The sequence below is a fragment of the Notamacropus eugenii genome, chromosome 1, assembly GCF_028372415.1.
Source record: "Notamacropus eugenii isolate mMacEug1 chromosome 1, mMacEug1.pri_v2, whole genome shotgun sequence".
Classification (NCBI taxonomy): domain Eukaryota; kingdom Metazoa; phylum Chordata; class Mammalia; order Diprotodontia; family Macropodidae; genus Notamacropus; species Notamacropus eugenii.
Genome location: NC_092872.1, coordinates 211,584,180 through 211,610,877, shown reverse-complemented (window position 1 = coordinate 211,610,877; position 26,698 = coordinate 211,584,180). Strand labels below are relative to the sequence as shown.

At 38.3% G+C, this 26,698-nt stretch overlaps 1 pseudogene; it reads left to right on the top strand.

Moving 5' to 3' along the window:
• Nucleotides 1-4,501: 4,501 nt before the first annotated feature.
• Nucleotides 4,502-26,698, top strand: part of LOC140511725 (cytochrome P450 2C19-like) — a 106,871-nt pseudogene continuing 84,674 nt past the window's right edge.

Sequence of the window (26,698 nt, the reverse complement as noted above, 5' to 3'; positions counted from 1 at the left end):
TCTCTCATTCTTTGTATACAGAAGAAAATTGTAACACTTATTCTTCCAATTGCTTTCTTGAGGCAAGTTCTTTATCCAAAGAAACCCAATATAGTGTCATTCTTTCACTTTTAAAGCTACAGTATTAGCAGAATGCTGCAATTTCTTACTCTACAAAATGCTACTGAGAAGGAATTTTTTTATTTACTCATCATGACAATCAAAATGCACAAATAGTTCAGTTTTTATTTTGTCCAAGAGTCTGGGAATTTAGGATTGGATCTATACTCAAGCACTTGCAAGTACTCAAAAGATACCAAAAGGATATAAGCAGTAAAATTACTTTCATTGTATCCTATCTGAGAAAAGGATGAAGATTTGAAGGAATAACTAATCTCCTTACTTTATATCTATCTATCTAATGATCTTGATATATAAAAAGTGTTTGATATATACAAATTCTCAATAAATACTTTTTCATTCATTGATTCCTTTGTTTGTTCACTCATTCATTAGAGAATTCAAAATCAAAGACCCATCCCTTTTCCCCATTGGGACATTCTAGGTTGCATTTCTTTTGTACTTATGTCAGAAACACTGCAAAAAAAAAAAAAGTTAGAAGGAACCATAGGGTCAATCTACTTCAGCTAACACTATTTCATTATGATTTTAATATTAGAAAATTTCCTCTGATCTCAACAATATGAGAAAATGTGAGGAAAATATGAAAGCCTAATTATAAGGGATTCATTATGGTCAGACTGTTATATACAAGAATGGTATCAGTATTTTTACAAGTGTTATCATTACTAGGTTGGAGCTGAGTTGTGTATGATGGGGTGATTCTAAAAACCAAATTGGGTAGGAAAAGGTAAAAAGGAGCAATTGTCTTAAAAATGGATCATGAAAGGAAGAACTGATACAGAAGAAGCAGCTGGAAGAGGAGGGCTTGTGGAAACAATGTGTGCATCTGGAGGAGTGTAGAAGTCTTCAATACTTGGGGGGGGAGGCGGAGCCAAGATGGCGGAGTAGAAACACACAAATACTCTAGCTCCAAATCCACAGCCCATGAAATATCTGTAGAAAAGAGCTGCCAATAATTTCAGGAGCAGGAGAAGCCACAGAACAGCAGAGCGGATGAGATTTCTGTTCCAGAGAGCCTGAAAACCTCTGGCAAAAGGTTCTTCGTGCTGTGGACACGGAGCAGAGCCAGCCCTGAGTTGGCTGCCCAGCACTGAGAGGAGCAGATCTGAGCAGGCTTCAGGGACAGAATCTCCAGCAGCTGCGTGGGTCCTGCCACCCACAGGTGACAAGGGTTGGTGAGAGGGTCTCTTCCGCTGGTTGAGAGGGGAGTGGGGAGCCCCCATGACTCAGGGCCCCTCGGAAGGCACCAGCTGAGGTGGGAGTAGACCGGGGCTCCCCAAACAGGCAGGAGCCCGTTTCCATTGTTGAAGGTCTCTGCATAAACCCCCTGAGGGAACTGAGCCAGAGAGGCAGCCCTGCCCCCACCTGAGCACCTGAACTTGATCTCACACTGAATAGCAGCCCCGCCCCTACCCCAAGCCCTGAGGCTGGGAAGCAGCATTTGAGTCTCAGACCCCAAACGCTGGCTGGGAGGATCAGGAGGCGAGCTGGGTGTGAGGAGAATATTCAGAGGTCAAGTCACTGGCTGGGAAAATGCCCAGAAAAGGGAAAAAAACCAAGACTATAGAGGGTTACTTTCTTGGTGAACAGGTTTCTCCTCCCCTCCTTTCTGATGAGGAAGAGTGGTGCTCACCATTAGGGAAAGACACCGAAGTCAGGGCTTCTGTATTCCAGCCCAATCAATGGGATCAGACCATGGAAAAGCTCAAAAAGAGCTCAGAAAATTTTGAAAATTATGTTAGAGAGGTGGAGGAAAAACTTGGAAGAGCAATGAAAGACATTCAAGCAAAGTATGAACAGCAGGTCAGCACCCTGCTAAAGGAGACCCAAAAAAATGCTGAAGAAAACAACACCTTCAAAAATTGGCTAACTCAATTGGCAAAAGAGGTTCAAAAAGCCAATGAGGAGAAGAATGCTTTCAAAACCAGAATTAGCCAAATGGAAAAGGAGGTTCAAAAGCTCACTGAAGAAAATAGTTCTTTCAAAATTAAAATGGAACAGATGGAGGCTAATGACTTTATGAGAAACCAAGAAATCACAAAACAAAACCAAAAGAATGAAAAAATGGAAGACAATGTGAAATATCTCATTGGAAAAACAACTGACCTGGAAAATAGATCCAGGAGAGACAATTTAAAAATTATGAGACTACCTGAGAGCCATGATCAAAAAAAGAGCCTAGACATCATCTTTCATGAAATTATCAAGGAAAACTGCCCTAATATTCTAGAACCAGAGGGCAAAATAAATATTGAAAGAATCCACCGATCACCATCTGAAAAAGATCCAAAAAGAGAAACTCCTAGGAATATTGTGGCCAAATTCCAGAGTTCCCTGGTCAAGGAGAAAATATTGCAAGCAGCTAGAAAGAAACAATTCAAGTATTGTGGAAATACAATCAGGATAACACAAGATCTAGCAGCTTCTACATTAAGGGATTGAAGGGCATGGAATAGGATATTCCAGAAGTCAAAGGAACCAGGACTAAAACCAAGAATCACCTACCCAGCAAGACTGAGTATAATACTGCAGGGGAAAAATTGGTCTTTCAATGAAATAGAGGGCTTTCAAGCATTCTTGATGAAAAGACTAGAGCTAAAAAGAAAATTTGACTTTCAAACACAAGAATGAAGAGAAGCATGAAAAGGTAAACAGCAAAGAGAAGTCATAAGGGACTTATAAAAGTTGAACTGTTTACATTCCTACATGGAAAGACAATATTAGTAACTCTTGAAACTATTCAGTATTTGGGTACTGGGTGGGATTACACACACACACACATGCACACGCGCACACACATAGAGGCAGAGTGCGCAGAGTGAATTGAATAGGATGCGATCATATCTTTAAAAAAATGAACTCAAGCAGTGAGAGAGAAATATATGGGAGGAGAAAGGGAGAAATGGAATGGGGCAAATTATCTCTCATAAAAGAGGCAAGCAAAAGACTTTTTTAGTTTGGGGAAAAAGAGGGGAGGTGAGAGAAAAACATGAAGTTTACTCTCATCACATTCCACTAAAGGAAGGAATAAAATGCACACTCATTTTGCTATGAAAACCTATCTTACAATACAGGAAAGTGGGGGATAAGGGGATAAACAGGGTGGGGGGACGATGGAAGGGAGGGCATGGGGAGGAGGGTGCAATTTGAGGTCGACACTCATGGGGAGGGACAGGATCAAAAGAGACAATAGAAGTAATTGGGGGCAGGATAGGATGGACGGAAATATAGTTAGTCTTTCACAGCATGACTATTATGGAAGCCATTTGCAAAACTACACAGATTTGGCCTATATTGAATTGCTTGCCTTCCAAAGGGAGGGGGTGGGGAGGGAGGGAGGAAAAGAAGTTGGAACTCAAAGTTTTAGGAACAACTGTCGAGTACTGTTCTTGCTGCTAGGAAATAAGAAATACGGGTAAAGGGGTATAGAAAGCTATTTGGCCCTACAGGACAGAGGAGAGGATGGAGACAAGAGCAGAGAGGAATGATGGAGGAGAGAACAGATTGGTGATGGGGGCAATTGGAATGTTCGGTGTTTTGGGGTCGGGGGAGGGGGCAAGGGGGGAGAAAATTTGGAGCCCAAAATTCTGTGAAAATGAATGTTAAAAGTTAAATAAATTAATTAATTAAAATTAAAAAAAAAATTAAAAAAAAATAAGTATTCAAGAAATCCACAGATCACCGCCTGAAAGAGATCCAAAAAGAGAAACTCCCTCGGATTGGCTCCTCTCAGCACCAGGTGGCCGTGGCAGGGTTGTGCTCAGCTCCCAGTCCACGGCGCGATTGATCTTTTGCGAGAGGTTTGCAGGGCTCTCTGGAACAGAAATCTCCTCCGCTCCATTGTTCTGTGGCTTCTGCTGCTCCAGAATTTGTTGGGAGTTCTTTTTTTACAGATATTTTATGGGCTGTGGGTTGGGAGGTAGCATATATGTGTCTTTCTACTCCACCATCTTGGCTCCACCCCCACAACTGATAATAATAACAATGAGTGCCTGATATCTCCCACGCTGTTACTCCTGTAACATACTATGGGATATGACATACATTGTCAAAGTCCTAATATCATTGGTTTTGATTATTGTTTGCTAAAAATATTGATTGTAAGGGGATCCAGGACCATATTGGAAAATAACTGTGACATATAAGGAGCAAAATGAGTCATTAAAACTTCAAACAAGAAATTGAATGGCTCCTTATACTTTAAAATACATTACTATAAAACAAAGGTAGAGTTCTCTTTGTCTTCTTGTCAGGTCAAAATCCATTGAAAAGTTACTCAGGATACCTAGGAATTATTAACTGATTAATTTTGGGTTTGCAGAACTCTCCAGCTTTGGATTCTAAGCCTTCTATTGCTTAGTGGTAAGGAAGAACATCAATGGATCCATCTCTGGCCATTGCCCTTGGCTTACTTCTCTGTAGCTCATGTCTGCTTCTCATTTCATCATGGAAAAAGGGTGTTGGAAGAGGAAAGCTTCCTCCTGGTCCCATTCCTCTTCCCATTATCGGCAATATACTGCAGTTGGGCCTTAAGAATATCCCAGCTTCTCTTAGCGTGGTAAGTAAATAATTCTCTCTTCTGTAAGTTTCTTTCCTGACTAGTGACTGTCCATTTGTTTTGAGAGACTGTCATCCAGCAGTTCATTCTAATGATCAGAGCATATTAGAGTAGGTAGGTAGGTTCCTTGTAGGTTTTGTAGATCATGTTTGGATTTACCGTAGTGGCCATCAGGGCTCACTGTTTCAGCAGTAGCTGGTACTATCAAGTTGCTGCAGAATGAGATCCCTTCTACAAAAAGTGCTGTCTTCTGCTGTTACTGCTCACATTGGCCCTGCAAAGTTCTACAGGAAAATGCTCACTAACAAAGGAAGAAAGGGGGTATTTAATGTGCCTGATTATTTCTGCTGCCTGAGGAATGAGTAGGCCCTACAAACAGGTAGGGATCTCAGTCTTTGTTGGATCAGAGTAGAGAATGTTTTCCTTGCACATTCCTCCACAGGAGCACTCAGGCAGCCTCTGTGTGCAGCCCCAATCCTTGCATGCAATTTTAAGCATGCCTGACTGAATTGCTTTCACATAATTGCCCAACCTCAAGAGGAAACAGCAAGTTCTGAAGTCAGACTTCTAATCTTAAAGCCTTTAAGAGATAGTCTCAGATGGTAGAAAAGACATTGAAGCTGGCATTAAAAAGGCCTGGGTTCAAGTCTAGATTCTGACATTGACTAGCTTTGTGCCTTGGGCAAGTCATGATGATCTTTCTGAACCTCAGTTTCCTGTGTCTGTATGAGGACATTATCAAGGAAGGTCCTATCTGCCTCACAGGGTTGAGAGAAAAGATTAAGTGACATTAGCATGTGAAAACAAAAATATGTTTTTATTTTGACCTGGTAGATTGCCAAACTGACATTTTTTACCATATCCTTCCCAAACATACCCTGATATTTGGGACTTGAGTATCTTCACCTGTAAAACTGTGATTGTTTTAGAAGAAGAGTTCTTAATCTTGGGACCATGAAGTGGGTCCATAGATGTGTCACGGGTTCTGTGAGTTTAGATTGGAAAAAACAACATTTTAATTTTATTGTAATTTAAGTGGTTTACTTTGTAATCCTATGTATTTTATTCTAAAATTTCACTCAGAAGAGTACATAGGCTTCCCTAGATTACTAAGAGTACACGACATAAAAAGGGTTAAGGACCTTTGGTTTAAATGATCTCTCATCTCTCATCTCTACCCCTGATCTTATAAAACTGATTTCTAGGATTTCTATTTGAATGAGGACCTCTTTCTGCTCCCGAATTTCACTGACAGCGTTGCTTCTATTCCTCAACTATGCTATTCTCAAAGCTTTAAATGAATAATAAGAAGAATGATAATAACATTTATATGGTGATTTGAGGTTTCCAAAATGTTTTATTTACAAATATTATCTTATTATTCTCACAAAATCCTTTGAATTAGGTGTTATTATTATCCTCATTTTATAGATAAGGTAACTGAAGCAGACAAAGGTTAATTGACTGGCCTGGGGTCACATAGCTATTATGTGTCTGAAACTGGATTTTGAGTTTCAAAGATCTTTCAAGAAGGTCTTTTTTTCCCTTAGGGAATTTGAGAGTCATTTATTGAAGGCAGGTTACACAATTTGTTCTCTCCCCCAAGACTGTTTCCGTTCCCTCCACAATACAAGCCACAAAGCTATCTGGAAGGGCAGTGTCTCTGAACAGAAGAGCCAGGAACTCAGGACTCACACATCACTGGAGAGTATGTTCGGTCAGTGCTGAATGCAATCCCTCAGACTGAGAGTACCCTCCTGAGCATTTTAAAAGGGGCTAGGAATGAGGGGGAAGCTTCCTGGTGGATCCCTATCTTATTCCAGGACCCTTTCCCAAAGACCATTCCATCCTTAGAACCCTTTGGGGTGGAAGAGGAAGAGAAAATCATTTCCCTTATGTCCCCAGCAGGGCCAGCTCTGTCAGTCAATGCCAATCATATATGTATGTGCTTCTACTAGTCCCACAGTTAATGATCCCCCTCATGGCGATAGAAGGCCTATTTCCTTCCTGAGCCTCCACTGCCCTCCTCAAAACTGTGTCTATAAACAAATGTGGAAGAAGAAATGATCAGCTGGCTTGTATATAATAATTTATGGAATTTGGGTCCCAGATTTGAGCAGGGCAAAGCAAGAAAATCAATCCCATGTCAGCACTGGCAAAGAGATCCCTGCAATCCCCCTCTGATCAATCACCCAATCTCCACACAATTTGTGAGCCCAGAACTCCAGAAACAGTTACTGCTCTGGTTACTGCTGGCTCCACTGCCCCTTTCAGCTCCTGGGGCTAGGGCCAGACCACGTTCATCTCTCAGACCATGTTCATTTCTATTGGCTTTTCCTACTCATCTTCCAAATTGTCCTTGGAGTTTTGGGGTTGAGAAACCTGGAAACCACCACAGCTACCAGTGATTCAGTGCCCCAAGGCTTTCTCAGGCTCTCTCTGTGCCACTGTGACCTACGCTGGACAGTGTTCTGCTCCCTGCACCACACAACAGACCTTTTCTGTCAGTCTTTCATGTTGTCTTGGGCTGGAAATCTGTTTCACTCTGTCATTTTGTATGTTTTTCTACTCTAGAATTTATCCAGTCATCTTTATAGGTATTTGAAGGGGTTTGGGGAAAGTTCAAGCAAGTCTCTGATGCTACTTCTCCATTTCAGATCTGCCCTTCTGCCCCCAGTTTCATATCTAAGCAACCAATAAGCCAGCTGAGGTTCCCAAAGAACATCAGTCCAGGAGGCTCATTGAATAAGAGATCTACAACAGGAACCAGGTGAGGTGGTCTATTCCCATATAGCATATGCTTCAATTTGCTTCACTGAGAATGGTCCATGATGGTCTCCCAATTCTAGATGCTATAATCAAAAGTCATAAAGTGTGAAGTCAGGGGAACCTGAGGTTAAATAATGACTCTGTCACTAATATGCTGTGTAACCTTGGGTAAATTATTGAACTTCTCTGGGACTAAATCAAAGTTAGGTGATTGCAACTGAAGGCTATTATGATGATTCCTGCCAGATTTAAATCTAAAATATCTTATATTTCTATGATCTAATAATAACATATTTCTTTAGCAGCCAAGTACTTTGCTAAAGGCAGACCTGTAAGATACTGGTGCAAATATTGTTGTTTCCACTTATTTTTGTCCCCACTTTAGAATGAGGAAAGTGAGGTCCAGAAAGGAGCAATGACTCTCAGCACCAGAACTTAAACCCATGTCTTATGAATCCAAGTTGGAAGCTCTAAACTACACTACCATGATCAAGGGACTTAAGGGCTCCTCATTAAGTCCTACCTCATCAAGTCCTACTTACCTTATCATATCCGCATACCCTCCTTTCTCCCTGTTCTCCCTTCTTCCAGATTCAGTTGACACCCTGAACTATTTAAGTGAGGCAAAAGAATTGCTCTTTCCAATAAACACTGAAAAATGACTGCCCCTTCATGTTGAGAAGACAGAAGAACATCTTTGTCTAAAATCATTTTGTAGAAATTGTTTCTAGGCATTCTTTTGTTTTCCTAGTCTGTGATCAGCTCCTTAATGGACCAAGGAAGGGACTTTAGAAATCAGTCAAGTATCCCATTCCTCTCATTTCATGGATGCTGCTTGAGGAAACCTAGGTCTAATGAAGTGACATGACTTTGGCAACGGTTTCAGAGCTCATTCTGCATCAGTTCTTACAAGATTTCCCAGGTTGCACTGAAATCATCACTTTCATCATTTCTTAAGACACAATTGTATTCTCTTACATTCATATACCATAATTTGTTCAGCTATTCCCCAATTGGTAGGTATAGCCTTAATTTCCTACTCTTTGCTAATACAAGAGTTGCTATAAATACTTTTGTACATATCTTTCTTTTCCCTAATTCTTTGATGTTTTTGAGATAAGGGCCTACTAGGGGTATAGTTTGATAAAAGGTTATGCACCATTTAGTATCCCAATTGATAGGGCCCTGAGTCACACTGTGCTGAAAATGCCCTTACTCCCTGCTGTACTGATACTGTACTCACCGGGTGTGTGCTCACTTCTCCTTTCCCTTAGCCACAACCCAGAATCGTGTCTAGTTAGCACTGCTACAGCTAACATTTGGAAACACCAGAGTGAGTGTGGACCTTCAATCTTTCCCCACTTGGTTGTCTGACTCTCATGCTATGTTAGATGAGGTGAAAGTTCCAGAAGCCTCCTCTGCTTTCCCAGAGGCAGCTCTGTGAAAGTTCTAGAATAAGAAGATAAAACAGAAATAGAAAAAACTATCATTCACCACCTAAAAGAGAACTCAAGTGGAAAATTTACGAGGATGTCATAGCCAAATTTCATAACTCCCAGGTTAAGGAGAAAATATTGTTTTCAACAAGAAAAAACAACTATTTAAATACTGTGAAGATACTATAAGGATTTCACAAGACCTAGCAACTTCTACATTAAAAGACCATAGGTTTTGGAATATCTTATTTCAAAGAGGAAAAATGCTGGGATTGTGACCAAGAACAACTTACCCAGCAAAGCTGAATATAATCCTGAATGAAAATAATGGATATTTGATGAATTGAAAGACTTTCAGGCATCTGTGACAAAAGGACAAGAGCTCAACGCAAAATTTGATATAAAAGCTCCAGAAGAAATATAAGAAAAATATTAAAGACTAATTATAAGGGACTGATTAAGGTCAAACTGTTTACTTCTTATACATGAAAATGTTATCAGTATTTTTAAAAGTCATTATTACTAGGGTAGTTAGAAATAAAGGTTGGGCTGAATTGTTTATGATGGGGTGATTCTAAAAATAAAATTGAGTAAGAAAAGTTAAAAGGGAGTAATTATCTCAAAAATGGGATGTTATCTCAAAACAGAAAGGAAGAATTGATACAGAAGAAGCAGGTGGAGGTGGAGGGCTTGTAATGTTGGCATCTAACTCACGAGATCTGGGTTGAATAGGAAACAATGTGTAGATCTGAAGGAGTGTAGAAGTCTTCTTGATTTCTAGAGAGGTGAGAAGAATAGGAGACAGGGTCAAGGAGGGACTTTTATGAGAGTGTGTAGATTTAGGAGGATGGAGGTGAGGAGAGGATAAGAGAGGGACTCAGGGGTGGGTAGAATAAAGAATAAGAGGGTAAAGGGAGAAGATGAGGTAACAGGGATATTCACAAATAGTAATTCTAATTTTGAATGTGAATGGTTTGAATGCATTCATAAAATTGATACAGATAGCAGAGTAAATTAAAAATCAAAATACAACTGCATTACATCAGTCTTTCCCTTTCCCTTTTGTCACCCTCTGATTTCCCTGACTTCTTTCCAAATTGGAGGCTGAAGGCTTTTGCCCAAGCCACCATGTTTAAAGGGACCTGGCTACAAGAAGAAAGAGGCACATAGTTTTAATCTAAGAGAATTGGCCTTCAGGTCCACGTAGGTCCTTACTCTGCTATTTTAGTGAGCTTAAAAATTTTGGTTATCAATATAAATCCTCATTGCTTGGAGCTCCTATTATCAGTTTTCAATAGGGTACAAATCCATTTAAAAGCATGATAATACTTGTACTATGAGTATCCTATGATTTAGAAAATAACTTTTTTAAAAAGTACTAATTTTTATATTTCTTTCATAGATCAAATGAATGCTTCTGTGCCAGTTAAAGAGAAGGTGGAAAACCTTGAAGATTCAGATGCTGATTGTGTGTCCTGAACTGGGATATAAAGAATGGACTCAGAGGCCAAGATGGTGGAGTAGAAAAACTCACATACTCTAGCTCTTCCCACACAACCCATAAAATACCTGTAAAAAATGACTTTAAACAAATTTTAGAGCAGCAGAAGCCACAAAATGACAGTGAAAGAGATTTCCAGCCCAAGGTAAACTGGAAGGCCAACAGGAAAAATCTATCACATGGAGCATGGAGAGGAGCACAACCCATGGAGCCCAGCCCAGTTCTGGTCACTCAGCATGGGCAGGAATAGGACCAGAATAGGCCTCTGGAGTAGAATCCTCAGCAGAAGTGGCGATTCTCAGATCCCTCTACCCACAAATGCCAAAGATATTTCAAAGGTCAGTGAAAAAGCTTTTTATCCTAGGTGCAAAGGGAGCAGGGTCCTTCCCTAGTCCCAGCTGCAGGTGGTGGTGTTGGTGGCAGCAGCAGCATCTATTTTTGGAGCCCTCTACCTAAAAGCCCTGGGAGAATTGAGCCACTGATCTGGATCTCAATCCTGATTGGAGGTCCTGGAGTGAGGAAGAGTGCTAGTTGGCATGGTGGAGCTGGTGAAGGCTCTGGAAAGAGAATTCTACTTGCAGATCCTGGGCAGAAAAGCTTTGGTAGCTCCCAGACCAGAGTGCAGGGCAGGAGAGTAGTAAAATCCTCTCCCTTGATTGTGCCACCTTGGAGGAACTGAGAACTTAGGTCCTCAGAGTATGCCCTCCTCTTGACAAAGGACTCAAAAGTCAAGTAACTGACTGGGAAAATGCCCAAGAAAGGGAAAAAAATAAGACTATAGAAGATTACTTTCTTGGTGAACAGGCATTTTCTTCCATCCTCTCAGATGAGGAAGAACAATGCTTACCATCAGAGGCCTCCAAAATAAACATGCAATGATCTCAGGCCATGGAAGAGTTCAAAAAGGATTTCAAAAGTAAGAGAGGTGGAGGAAAAAATTGGGAAGAGAAATGAGAGAAATGCAAAAAAATCATGAAAAGAGAGTCAAAAGCTTGCTAAAGGAGATGGAAAAAAATGTTGATAAAAACACCTTTAAAAATAGGTTAACTCAATTGGCAATAGAGGTCCAAAAAGCCAATGAGGAGAAGAGTGCTTTAAAAAGCAGAATCAGCCAAATGGAAAAGGAGGTTCAAAAGCTCACTGAAGAAAATAGTTCTTTAAAAATGAGAATGGAGCAGATGGAAGCTAATGACTTTAGGAGAAACCAAGAAAACCAAAAGAATGAAAAAATAGAAGACCTAGAAAATAGATCTGGGAAAGACAATTTAAAGGTTATGGGACTACCTGAAAGCCAAGACCAAAAAAAGAGCCTAGACATTATCTTTCATGAAATTATCAAGGAAAACTGCCCTGATATTCTAGAACCAGAGGACAAAATAAATATTGAAAGAATCTACCAATCACCTCCTAAAAGAGATCCAAAAAGAAAAACTCCTAGGAATATTGTAGCCAAGTTCCAGAGTTCTCAATTCAAGGAGAAAATATTGCAAGCAGCTAGAAAGAAACAATTCAAGTATTGTGGAAATACAATCAGGATAACACAAGATCTGGCAGCTTCTACATTAAGGGATCAAAGGGCTTGGAATATGATATTCCAGAAGTCAAAGGAACTGTGATTAAAACCAAGAATCACCTACCCAGCAAAACTGAGTATAGTACTTCAGGGGAAAAAATGGTCATTGAATGATATAGAGGACTTTCAAGTATTCTTAATGAAAAGACCAGAGCTGAATAGAAAATTTGACTTTCAAACATAAGAATCAAGAGGAGTATGAAAAGGTAAACATGAAAGAGAAATTATAAAGGACTTCATAAAGTTGAACTGTTTACATTCCTACATAGAATGATAATATTTATAACTCTTGAGACTTTTCTCAGTATTTGGATAGTTGTAGGGATTACACACACACACACACACACACACACACACACACACACACATACAAACAGCAAGCATAGGTTGAGTTAAGTAAGAAAGGATGATATCTAAAAAAATAAAATTAAGGGATGAAAGAGGAATATATTGGGAGAAGAAAAGGAGAAATGGAATGGGGCAAATTATCCCTCGTAAAAGAGGCAAGAAATTATGTTTTACTTCAAAACATGTATTTTCACATTTTTTGTTTTTATGTAGCCTTCATTTCTAAATGTCCTTTCCACTGGAAGTATCAAACACATATAGCCCACAACACTCCTGAGTTCAGTCCAAATCAGATAGAAATAAAATTAGGAGGTATTCAACAAAATAGATAAAAGTATGATAAAATCGGGTTATGTTTTAGAATTTAGGTCTGTATGTGGCCTTCAGTATTCTTAATGACATGTATAATTTAGTGTCCCCTATTTCTATTTGAATTTGTTGCCACAGTTCTATGCTCTCTCCATGTGTCCTCCTTACTCTTGACCCTGCCCCCCACCAATAACCTCCCCACCTACGACTCTGAAAACAAGGGAGGAAACTATGTTTTCTCATCTCTTCGGGAACAAGTTTGGCTTGGTCATCATAATTTTGACATTTGGTTTAGAGTATGTTTCCATTTTCATTGTCATTATAAATAGTTTTCTTGGTTCTTCTTACTTTACTCTGTACCAGTTGTCATGTTGAGGCTCCTTTGAATTCTTCATAAAGAATAGGCTATTACAATAGATGAGTTTTATTCAGTAGACAATGGGATGAAGCTTTGGGAGAACAGTACGCAATCACAAATAAGGTGGTGCAGCGGATAGAGCCCTGGCTCTGGAGTCAGGAGGACCTGATTTCAAATTCAACCTCAAGCACTTGATGCTACTAGCTGTGTGACTCTGGTCAAGTCACATAATCGCAATTCTCTGGCCAAAAATAAAAAAGTCCTGGAACCTTAATGCACAAGTAAGCATATTCATTAATATTTATACATCTTAGATTGGAAATTTTAAGATATTTATGGATTTTGAAATGAAAAATCTCTTACCTATATCTACAATTAAGAGCATATTGTATTTTAGAATAATAATTAAAATTTATATAGTGCTAATTACTTGCTGCACACAATGCCTATCCATATAAGAAAAGGAAAGACAGTGCCTGCTGTCAAGTAACTTACAACTGAATAAAGGAAAACAGTCCATCAAAGGAAGTTTTTTAAAAAAGGGTTGGAATGAGGCAAGGTTCCTGATGAAGAGGATATGATAATGATGGAGTAGATTCCAAAGAGAGCAGTTTCCTGCTGCATGTTTTTACATGTTTCTTATTTTCCCTATGGAAACACATTACATTTACTGTCATTTTGTGATTTCAACTAAATAGTCAACCAAATTTTATGCAGGGAAGTGGACTTTGAGTAATAATAGATATTTCTTGCAGTGACTTTTAAATAACCAATGCAAACAAAGTAAATCTTTCCTCAAAAAGTAAATCTTAATCACAGCCTTTATACACACAGGAGGAATAAACCACAGAGTTTTGAGCATTCTTGCTTAAGATAAGATTTGTACTTAATCTGTTCACTGGTTTTAGAGGAAAATCCTGGGGAAAAGAGCAAAAGTAGAATTTAGAGTATGTATTGTACATTTCAGCTCCTTTACTTTTTATTTTTTTGCATTTGAGGAAAAACTGTCTGTAACATAAAACTTAAAAATGGTTTATGATGTGGTAGCTTATTTTGCTACTTTATTAGATTTTCAAAAAACTCTTGGGGGTCCAGTCAGTAATTAATAACACGACAGCAGTTCAAAGTCTAGCAGTTACTGGAAAAACTTAACATTTTTCATACATGTACAAATCTGCATGGGAAAATATTAAAAAGTTTAGACTTGATATCTTTTTCATTTTCCTTCCTTTCTTTGTATTAAGAAATGATATGCACTTTAATTTGTCAGAAAGGAGTGCTTGCATCTTGGCAGTTACATGTGACTTCTAGCAAAATGACAACCAATCTGTAGTTCAATAGAAATGGTTCTTCACAAAGACAATACACAAAGACTGGGTTTCTAGGAGTAATTACTGCAAATTTGTCATGTAGCTATCCCTTTCTTATCTAGCAACTCAGCAAAATTTGAGTAGTAACCTACTTGCCTCTGTATACTCTATAATCTATACATGTCCTCCAAGATTCTGTCCCGGACCTTTTCTCTATTTCACTTAGTTATGTCATCAGCTCCCCATAGACTGACATCTCTATGCAGATGGTTCCTAAAGTCAAGTCCATTACTGATCTTTCTTCCCCAAACTCTTCCCCTTTCCCTAACTTCCTCACTACTCTGAAGGAAACCATTTTACCAGTACTTAGTTTTCCAACCTAGATATCATATCCTTCCTCATTCACATTTAACCCCTATGCCCAATCTGTTGCCAAGTCCTTTTAATTCTCTCTACAATAGCTCTCATGGACCTTTTCTCTTCTCTCTAATATTGCAGCCACTCTAGTACAATCACTCATTATCTCATACCTGGTCTAATACAGTTGCTTTCTGGTTGGTCTTTTTGACTCAAAGGGAAGGTGGGAATAAGCATTTTTTATGTGCCTACTACGTGCCAGGCACTGTGGTAAGTGCTTTACAAATACTTCATTTGATTCTCACAACAACCCTACTGGTGAGTGCTTTAATAACTGTTGACACTGAGGCAAATAGAGGTCAAGTGACTTGCCCAGGGTTACAGTTATTGTGTCTGAGGTCAGATTTGGATTCAGATCTTCCCTGGCTACAAGCCCATCCATTGTTGCCATTCCTCTCAGCTGTCAAAGTGATCTTTCCAAAGCACAGGTCTGACCATGTCACTCCTCTCCCCCTGCCCACCCCAACCCCCCCAACAATAGTGGCTTCCTATTATCTCCAAGTTCAAATATAAAATTCTCTTTTTCTTTAACGCCCTTCATCACCTCCCCCAGCCCTATCTAGTTTCCCAGTCTTCTTAGATCTTAATACCCTATTATATAATCTAATCCAGGGACACTGGCCTTTCTCATTCTTGAATAGGATACTCTGTCACCTAACTGGGTATTTTCACTGGCTTATCTCCATGCATAGAATTCTCCCCTTCCTTGTCTATATTTCTTGGCTTCCCTAGCTTCCTTCAAGTCTCAATATCTCACCCTTCATAAGAAGCCTTTCCTGATACCTCTTAATAGTTTTTTCCCCTAGACTAAAAATACTGGGACTGAGGGTTGGATAGATACAATTCTAGACTAGAGCTTCATATCTGAAGACAGTAGTAGCCAGCCTTATGGCCCCAGTCTTCTGCTTCCCTCTTAGTAGATATCTCCTTTGAAGAAGGTGAACAGACAAGACCAGAGATATCCAGTCACATCTTCTGATGAGTCATATATAGACAAACCTATGTGGACACACACATAAACGGTAGCGTTTTGCAGACCTCCAGGTCACTCTCCTTCCTTCCTCAATGAGATGCTGTCTCTGGTTTTCCTGATCTATATCTTGCAAGTAGACCTAGATGTCTCTGGAGGAGAAAGAGGGTGATGACTCTGCACAGCCCTCTCTCACTTAAATTCAATTCACTTGTAAGTCTTGACAGCACCTTCCTGATGTCATGGTCCTCTTTGAGAACAAAGAACAACAATAACCTGGCTCACAGTTTTTCTCCTTTCCAATTGTTGCCCTCCTACTTGGGACTTCAGCATGCATAATGACTTTTCCTCAATCACTCCAATTACTCAGTTTCCCCACAGTCCCCTTATCTGATCACAATCTATTGGCTTTCCATGTTTCCCTATCTCTTCCCTTATCAAACCTTACAATAAGCCTCCACCATCACCTTCAACCCCTCAATACTTCATTTCTTTCCTAGGTCATCACCCCTATTAGCTATACTCTTTTCTTTTTCTCCATCGTGACCTCTTGGTAAAACAGTTCAACCCCATACTGCCCCTTTGTATTCCTAACACCTTTATTTTCTTCTTGTTTTTTTTTTTTTTTTACCACTTTTTGTATTCCCAGCACTAAGCATAGTACCTGACACACAGTAAGTGCTTAGTAAATGTTTGACTGATTTTGCCTCTCAAGCCTAAACTTGGATCATTCTCACTACATCATATTGTCTGCAAAGAGTGATAGTTTTGTTTCCTCATTTTTTATTTTAATTCCTTCAATTTCTTTTTCTTCTCTTATTGCTATTTCTAGCATTTCTAGTACAATATTGAATAACATCCTTGCTTTACCCTTGATCATACTGAAAAATTTCTATTTTGTCCCTGTTACAGAAAATGCTTGCTGAATATGTTAGATATTCCCCTATGCTTTCTAGTGTTTTTTTAAACAGAAAAGAGTACTGTACTTTGTCAAAAGCTTTTTTTTGCATCTATTGAAATAATTATTATTGTTTTTGTTATTGACATAGTTGATTGTGTTGATAATTTTCCTAATATTAGATTAGCTTTGCATTCCTGGGTATAAATCCCACCTTGTCATAGTTTGTTGTAATTTCCTTGTTAATATTTTATTTGCAATTTTTGCTTCAATATTAATTAGAGAAATAGCCTATAGTTTTCTTTCCTGTTTTTGCTCTTCCCAGTTTAGGTACTGGTACCATATGTATGGTGTAAAGGGAATTTGGCAGAATTCTTTGCCTTTCCCCTGCAAAGAGTTTATGTAATATCAGAAATAATTGTACTTTAAATGTTTGGCAGAATTCACTTGTGAATCCATCTGGTCCTAGAGATTTTTTTTAGGTTATTTATTGATAGTTTGTTCAATTCCTTTCCTGAGAATTGGTTAAGTATTCTATTTCTTTTTTTGTTAATCTTGGCAATTTACATTTTTGTAAATATTCATCTATTTCACTTAGATTTTTTTTATTTTATTTTTGATTTTTAACACAGTTTATAATAGATAAAACAATTCAAACTTTTGGTCAGGTGATACTTCTTTTTAAAGCATGTACAATATGGGCCACAAAAGAATTTTTTTTTAAACATCAACCAACTGAGACACAAATATTTATGTTGCTAACTTCACAAGCTCTTGACCTATTGTCTCCACAGTATTACTAAGAATTAAAGAACCCTAACTTATTGTTGTTGGTCTAAAGTCCTATGCCTAATAGCTTAATTTTAGGCGTAACTTCGGATGTTCCCCTACCCATAATCTATAATTGAATAGATCTGGTATTAAACTTACAAACCTTTTGACTATAGGAAATCGCCACTTATAGTAAGGACATTGCAGGGATACAATATCTTCCCAACTTCATGTCAATTCCAGACAGGATTAGATTGTCCATTTGCATTCAGTCAGGCTTAAAGTCTGCCAGGTGTCAGTGGGGAAACTGAGTCAGGAGAATCCTACTTCAGCCCAGACTAAACAGCTGCTCTCTCACCCTTCCCATGAGATTACCTTTTGCAATTCATACCAACATCTCACCAGCTTACTGGCATCATGGATTGGAGGCTAGATCACCTTTCTTACTATCCATATCTAGAGTTAGACTCAGAAGAACATTCACTTAATAGTCCCATAGCATCTAAAAATGGCAAGTTTCAATAACCAGGTTTCAAAAATGATTTTAATTTCACTTTTGCTAAGGAACATCTTTTGAGGCAAGTCTTAAGTGGCTTACATGTCTTTCTATACATGTTCTAGTTTATAATTAAATGGCAATCAGAAAATCAAATTTACCATTAAAACCTTAACTTTTCCATCAATGCCAAATTTTACCCGAGGTTACCTTCCTCTAGGAAATTTAGACTGAAATTCTTTTCTCCAAACTAAAGATGTCATTGATTTATTCTCAGTAATTAATTCAGTCTATTGTTTTAATACTAATTGCTTTTACCTCACTTTGTAACATGTCTAATTTTTCTCCCCATCACTCCCCTCCCTCCACTTCCTAATACCTTGCATTCTGATTATTCCTTCCCTCTATGTACCCTCCCTTCTATCATACCCCAACCTTCCCTTATCCCCATCTTCTATCTTTTCTTGTAGGGTAAGATAAATTTCTATACCTCATTCCGTGTATTTCTTATTTCCAGATTATATGCAATAAAAATTCTCAACATTTGTTGCTAATACTTTGAATTCCAACTTCTCCCCAGCCCCATTGAGAAGGAAAGCAATTCAATGCAGACTAAGTATGTGTTGTTTTGAAAAAGACATCCATAATAATCATGTTGTGTAATTATATTGCCCTCTGTCCTACTCTATCCCCCCTTATTTTTTCTCCCCACAACTGACCTTGTCCCTTCCTGAAAGTGTTTATTTCCAGTGACTCCCTTCTCCCATTTGCCCTCCCTTCTAACATTGCTCTCACCCCACTTGTCACCTCCTCTCGTACTTTCCTGTGGTGTGATATAAATTTTCATATCAAATTTAGTGAGCATGTTATTCCCTCCTTCAGCTATATGTGAAAGAGTAGCTTCATTTTTCCCCTCTTCCCTTCTCCCTTTTCTCCTTCATTAAACAAGATTTTTCTCATCTCTTTAATGAGTTATAGCCTGCTGCATTCCATTTCTCCCTTTCTCTTCCCAGTATTTTCCTCCTTCATCCCTTAATTTTCATTTTATTTTATTTTATTTTTTGTGTGGACATCATCTCTTCTGATTCAACACCCTGAACTCTCTATGTATGTATGTGTGTGTGTGTGTGTGTGTATGTGTATGTACAATCTTTTCATCTACCCAAATACTGAGAAAAGATTCAAGAATTATACATTTTTTCTTTCCATGTAGTAATGTAAAGAGTTTGGCTTTAGAGAGTCTTTTATGATTTTTATTTCCTGTTTACCTTTTCATGCTTCTCTTGATTGTTGTCTTGGGAAGTCAAATTTTCTACAGATCTGGTCTTTTCCTCAATATGAATGACTGAAAGTCCTCTATATCATTGAATGACCATTTATTCCCTTGAAGTATTATACTTAGATTTTCTGGGTAGGTGATACTTGGTTTCAATCCCAGTTCCTTTGACCTCTGAAATATCCCATTCCAAGCCCTTTGATCCCTTAATGTTGAAGCTGCCATATCCCGTGTTATCCTGATTGTATTTCCACAGTACTCAAATTGTTTCTTTCTAGCTGCTTGAAGTATTTTCTCATTGGTCTTGGAACTCTGAAATTTGGTCGCAATATTCCTAGGAGTTTCTCTGTTCAGGTGTCTTTCTGGAGGTGATCGATGGATTCTTTCAACATCCATTTTGCCCTCTAGTTCTAGAATATATCTGGGCAGTTGTCCTTGATAATTTCATGGAGGATAATGTCTAGGCTCTTTTTTTGATTGTGACTTTCAGGTAGTCCCATCATTTTTAAATTGTTTCTCCTGGATCTATTTTCCAGGTCAGTTGTTTTTCCAATGAGATGTTTCACATTATCTTCTATTTTTTTTTTCAAATTTTTGGTTTTACTTACTAACTGCTTGGTTTAACTCATAATCGTTTGTTTCCCTGGACTCAATTCTCTCTTTCAATGAATTATTTTATTCAGTGAGCTTTTGAAGCTTCTCCTCCATTTGGCTAATTCTGCTTTTTAAAACCTCCTTCTTCTCATTGGCTTTTTGGACCTCTTTGTCCAATTGAGTTAACCTCTTTTTAAAGCTGTTATTTTCCTCAGCATTTTTTTGGTTCTCCTTTAGTAAGCTGCTAACTTGTTTTTTAAGATCTTCTATTGCCTGAGCCCAGTTTAAGTTCCCTTTGGAGGCCCTGGAGGCAAAGGCCTTGATTTCCTCTGACATTATGCCTTGTTCTTCCTCATCCAAAAGTATGGGGGGAGACACCTATTTCCCACGAAAGTACCCTGTGGTCTTATTTTTTTTCCCCTTTTTTGGGGGCATTTTTCTAGCCAGTTACCTGATTTCTGAGTTTCCTCTCCACAAGCACCTCACCTCCAGTTCCCCCAAGCCAGCACTGGGGGCTGAGATTCAGATGAGCTGCTCCAAAGCCTCAGGGGCTTTAGGCAGGGACAGGGCTGCTATTCAGTGCGAGATTAAGATCAGTTGCTCAGGTGGGGGCAGGGCAGCTGCACGGGGCTCAGTTCTCTCAGAGGGTTTACAACGAGACCTTCAACAATGGATGTGGGCTACTGCCTGCTTTGGGAGCCCCAGTCCACTGCTGCCTCTACTGTTGCCACCTGAGGAGGCTCGAGTTATGGGGACACCCCACTCCCTTCTCGGCCAGCTGAAAAGACCCTCTCACTGACCTTTGGAGCCTGTGGGTTGAGAGATCTGCACTGCCGCTGGAGATTCTGTCCCTGAAGCCTGCTTGATTCTGCTCCTCTCGGGGCTGCATGGCTAAGGCAGGGCTGGGCGTTGCTCCGTGTCTGGTGTGACAGACCTTTCCCGTTGGTCTTTCAGGTCACTCTGGGCTAGAAATCTCCTCCACTCTGTTGTTCTGTGGCTTCTGATGCTGTAGAATTTGTTGAGAATTCTTCTTTACAGGTATTTTATGGACTGTGGGGTAAGAGCTAGTGTATGTGCATCTTTCTACTCTGCCACCTTGGCCCTGCCAGCAGCACCAAATCTTAAACAATTATAAAGCAGTAATTATCAAAACTATCTTTGTAGTGACTAAGAAATAGAAAGGTAGATCAATAGAATAGAGTAGATATACAATTTATAGTGTCAAATGAATATAATAGTAAACTTGTATTTGACAATTGTAAAGACTTAAGATTTTGTACTAAGACTTCATATTTTGGTAGAAATTGTTGGAAAAACTAAAAGGCAATGTGGCAGAACTTGGGCATAGACCAACATCTTATACCATTTATCCAAGATAAGGTCAAAATGGAAACATGACCTAGATATAGGTAGAGACATTATAAGAAAATTTGAACAACATGGAGCATATTCCTTACCAGATTTATGGATACTTGAACATTTTATGAATAAAGAGAGAAAAAGAGAGAGCAGAGTGAAGCATAAAATAATTTTGATTATATTGAATTGAAAAAGCTTTTGTACAAATAAAATAAATGTAAATAAGATTAGAAGGAAAGCAGAAAATAGGGAGAAATTTTATAGACAGTTTTAAAAATAAAAATTTCATACCTCTGATGTATAAAGAACTCTGTGAAATATATAAGATTATGAATCATTCCCCAATTGATAAATGTCAAATGATATGAACAGTTTTCTAATGAAGAAATCAAAACAATTTATAGTCATAAGCAAAAAGTGCTTTAAATCATTGTTAGAGAAATGAAAATTAAGAGAACCTTGAGATATCATTTTGTAACTATCAGGTTGGGTAAAATGATTGAAGGGGAAAGTGACAGGTGTTGGAGGACATGTGGAAAAATTGGGACACATTCATTGTTAGTGGTATTGTGAACTGATCCAAATATTTTGGAGAGCAATCTGGAATTATGCTCAAAGAGTTATTAAACTGCCTATACCCTTTGACCCAGCAGTACTACTGCCAGGTCTATTTCCAAAGATGAATAGGGAAAAAGGAAAAGAATCCATATATTCTCAAATATTTTTGGTGGTGGTAAAGAACTAGAAATTGCAGATATGTGCATCTACTGTGGAATGACTGAACAAGTTGTGGTTTATATGATTGTGATTGAATGCTACCATGCTATAAGAAATGATGAGCTCAATGATCTTAGACAAACATGGAAAAATTTGTACAAAATCATGAAGAGTGAAATGAACAGAACCAAGAGAATGTTGCACACAGTAACAACAGTATTGTTTTAAGAAGAACTTTAATGAAAAAATTCATTTTGACTATTATAAGTACCCAAATTAACTGAAAAGGATGCTGTTTACATTGAGAAAAAACAGATAAATAGAAGTATGTATAGAATTATTTTACATACACACAGACATGTACACATACACACACATACATACAAATATGTATATTTGTCTAATGGTAACTATCTCTGGGGCAGAGAGCTGGAGGAAAGAAAAAAAGAGAAAAGAAATTTACATAACTTAATTACATATTTAAAAGGAAAATTAATTTGTATGTACATAATAGATTTACAGTTTCTTGTACAATCATCTTGTTTTTACTGTACTATGTTATAGAAACACTTGTTTTATTCCACAAATTAAAAACTAAATAAATAAAAATTTAGAAAAAATTTCTTTACAGAATGGTGGGACCAATTCACAGCTTCACCAGCATTTTATAAATGTGTTTGTTTTCCTGAAACTCTTTGAGCATTTCTCATTTTTCTGTCTTTGCCAATTTGATGCATATAAGGTGACTCCTCAGAGTTACTATAATTTACAGTTTTCCACTAATGATTTGAAGTATTTTTTTTCAAATGATGGTGGTCAGTTTTGAATTTCTTTTTTTTTTTTTTAAATTGCCTGTCTCTAACTTTTGTCCATTTATCAACTGGGGAATAAGCTTACCCTTCTTACCTTTATTAGCAGATCAGAGTTCATTAGAAGTAAACCAACATTTTTCCAGAAAATCTAGAGTTTTTGAATGATTAGCTTTGTGTTTACAATTCATACACACATCTGATTTTCAGCCTTTCATATTGGCAAGAGCAAGGAAGAATTTCAATGGATTCCTCTATGGTGACTGCTTTTGGCCTAGTGTTCTGTATTTCTTGTCTGCTTCTTATTTCAGCATGAAGGAAAGCATTTGGAAGAGGAAATCTCCATCCTGACCCTATTCCTCTTCCTATTATTGGTACTGTATTGCAGTTGGACACTAAGACTATCCCCAAATCCTTATGCATGATAAGTGAGGATCCCTCTGCCCTACTGGTTTCATTTCTGGCTTTCAATGGTAATGTGTTTTGGGAGACCATCTTCAAGGAATTTATCACAAAAAGCATAACATATGTTAGAGAAAGGAGGTACCATACAGATTATCTAGTACCTATTTTTGATTCATGCCAGGCCTAGAGGCCTGAGGGCTACCCGAGTCTTACCTTACCTATCGCAGGTCTTCGGCTGGCCAAACCGAATAAACGTATGAGAGAAGAGACTTTCCAGAGTCAAACAAGGGTTAGGCTTTATTCAGGGTCTTGGTTACATGTGCAGGGGGAACTCTTCCTGGGGAGAGAGGGGAATCTCCCAAGGAGGCAAAGATCTTACAGTAAGAGATTGGAAATGGAAGTGGAAGTGGGGAGAGAGGGGAGAGGGAGGAGAGAAGAAAGAGAGGCCTTCTGTCCTGTAAGGGGCCCTCAGTGCTAAGAGCGCCTTCAGGCTTTCCTGACCCTACTTAAGCTCTCCTGCCGCATAGTTTGCACCTGAATACCATGCCTGTTAGATAACAATAGGTGCGCTCAGACCCGGGCCAATCTCAAGGGTGGGGATGCTCTCTCCCATCACGTTTCTCACGGGAAGAGGCGGAAATGCATGAGATAGCTCGGTCTCACACCTCAATTCCCTGCTGTTCCCTGGGGGGCCTCATGAGAACTCTAAGGTTTAGAAGTTCTCACCTTTACCCGCCCGAGACTGTCCACATGGAACTGAGCTTACACCCCCAACAGATTCACATATGGCCCCCACACCCCATTGTCTCAGCAGAAGCAAGTGCTATCAGGTTCTGTAGAAGTCTATAGAAATCAGTTGTGTGTGATGCTAGATAAGATTTAATCTTTTTTCTTTTTAGGGATTTTTCTTTTTATTTTCTGTCACTATAAACCTGAAAAAAGTCAGTGTGTATGTGTGTGTGTGTGTGTGTGTGTGTATGTGTGTGTGTGTGCATAAACATATGTACATACATATATACACACACGCACATATAAGTATACACACACATCTCGTTACTGTGCAGAAACATTGAAAAGTCTGGGTATTTGTTCCTCTTTTATTTCCCCTCCCAACAAAAACAGAGGGGTGGAGCTAGTTCTTCCCAGATCATGCCTTTGTCCTCCAACTGGATCACCTCAGTCTTTCCCTTTCCCTTTTGTCACTTTCTAATCTATCTGACTTCTCTCTGAGTTAGAGGATGAAGACTTTTGCCCAAGGGGACCTGGCTACAATAAGAAATAGGCACATAGTTTTAATCTAAGAGCAATTTCTTTCCAGACCAAGTGGTTTCTTTCTCTGAAATTCTTATAGTGAGATTAAGAATTTTAGCTATTAATATAAATCATCACTGCTTAGAGCTCCTATTATCAGGTTTCAATAGAGTACAAACCCATTTAAAAGTATGATCATAATTATACTATGACTATCCCCTGATTTAGAAAATAACTCTTTACAAAAGTACTAATTTTTATATTTCTTTCATAGATCAAATGAATGTCTGTGCCAGTTAAAGGCAAGATAGGAATTTTTTTGTTGTTGTTGTTCTTGTCCTTCATTCATTCCCCCATTTATTTATTTATTTGTTGTCAATTTTCAACAAGCACTTCCATAAATTTTAAATTATTTCCCCCTCTCTCTCCACTTCTCTCCCCAAGATGGCATGCAAACTTTTATGGATTTTACACATATATTCCTTTTTTTTCTTCAGTTAATTTATTTGTTTTCAGTTTTCAACAATCATTTCCATAAGCTTTAAATTTTCTCCCCTCCCTACCCCCTCCCTCCCTGAGGTGGGATGCAATGTTATATGTGTTCTACACATACATTCTCATTAAATACATTTTCACATTAGTCCTGTTGCATTTAAGAATGAAAGCGAATGGGAGAAATCATGAGAAAAACAAACGAAAGCCAAACACAACAAAGGAGAAAATAGTCTGTTTAATTCTGTGTTCTGACTCCATAGTTCTTTCTCTGGATGTGAATGGCATTTTGCATCAAGAGTTCTTTGGAAATGGTTTAGGTCTTTGCATGGCTGTGAAGGGCTAAATCTGTCAGAAACAGTCCTTGCACACTGTGACTGTTACTGTCTATAATGTTTTCCTGGTTCTGCTCATTTCTCTCAGCATCAGTTCATATAAGTCTTTCCAGATTTTTTTGAAGTCCAGTTGTTTGTCATTTCTTATAACACAATAGTGTTCCATTATATCCATACACTACAACTTGTTCAGCCATTCTCCAGTTGATGGGCATTTCCTTGATTTCCAGTTTTGGCCACCACAAAGAGAGCTGCTATAAATATTTTGGTATATGTGGGACCTTTTCCCATTTTTATGATCTTCTTGGGATAAAGCCTTAGAAGTAGTATTGCTGGGTCAAAGGGCATGCACATTTTTGTATCCCTTTGGGCATAGTTCCAAATTGCTCTCCAGAATGGTTGGATCAGCTCACAGCTCCACCAACAATGAAATAGTTGTCCAACTCTCCCACATCTTCTCCAGCATTTATCATCATCATGTTAGGTGTGATGTGGTATCTCAGAGTTGTTTTGATTTGTATCTCTCTAATCAATAGTGATTTAGAGTATTTTTTCATATGACTATAGATAGTTTTGATTTCTTCCTCTGAAAAGTGCCTGTTCATATCCTTTGACCATTTGACTCAGTTCTCTCTATATTTTAGAAATGAGTCCTTAATCACAGACACAAGTTGCAAAAATACTTTCCCAGTTTTCTGCTTCCCTCCAAATCTTGGTTTCACTGAGTTTGTGCAAAAACTTTTCAATTCAAGGTAATCAATATTATCTATTTTGGATTTCAAAAAGTTCTTTATCTCTTGTTTGATCATAAATTCCTCCATTCTCCATAAATCTGACAAATAAACTATTTGTTACTCCCCTAATTTGTTTATAGTATCAGCCTTTATACCTAGATTTTGTACCTATTTGGACTTTATTCTGGTACATGATGTCAAGCATTGGTCTATGCCCAGTTTCTGCCACACGATTTTTCAGTTTTCCTAGCAGTTTTTGTCAAACAGTGAGTGCTTATCCTAGAAGCTTGGTTCCTTAAATTTATGAAACAGTAGACTAACATAGTCATTGGCTACTCTGTCTTGTGTACCTAACTTATTCCACTGATCTACCCCTCTAGTTCTTAACCAGTACCAAGTGGTTTTGATGATTGGTGTTTTATAATACAATTTAAGATCTGGTAAGGCTAGGCCACCTTCACTACCATTCTTTCATTAATTCCCTTGATATTCTGGACCTTTTGTTCTTCCAGATGAATTTTGATATTATTTTTTCCAGCTCTAGAAAATAGCTTTCTGGTAGTTTGACATGGCACTGAAAAAGTAAATTAATTTAGTTAGAATTGTCATTTTTATTATATTAGCTTGGCCTACCCATGAGCACCTGATGTTTTCCCAATTATTTAGATCTTACTTTATTTGTGTGAAAAGTGTTTTGTAATTGTGTTCATGTAGTCCCTGGGTTTGCTTTGGCAGGTAGGCTTCCAAATATTTTATAGCATGTTTTATAGTAACTTTAAATGGGATTTCTCTTTCTATCTCTTGCTGTTGGGCTTTGTTAGTAATGTATAGAAATGCAGATATTTTATGTGGGTTTATTTTGTTTCCTGCAACTTTGCTAAAGTTGCTT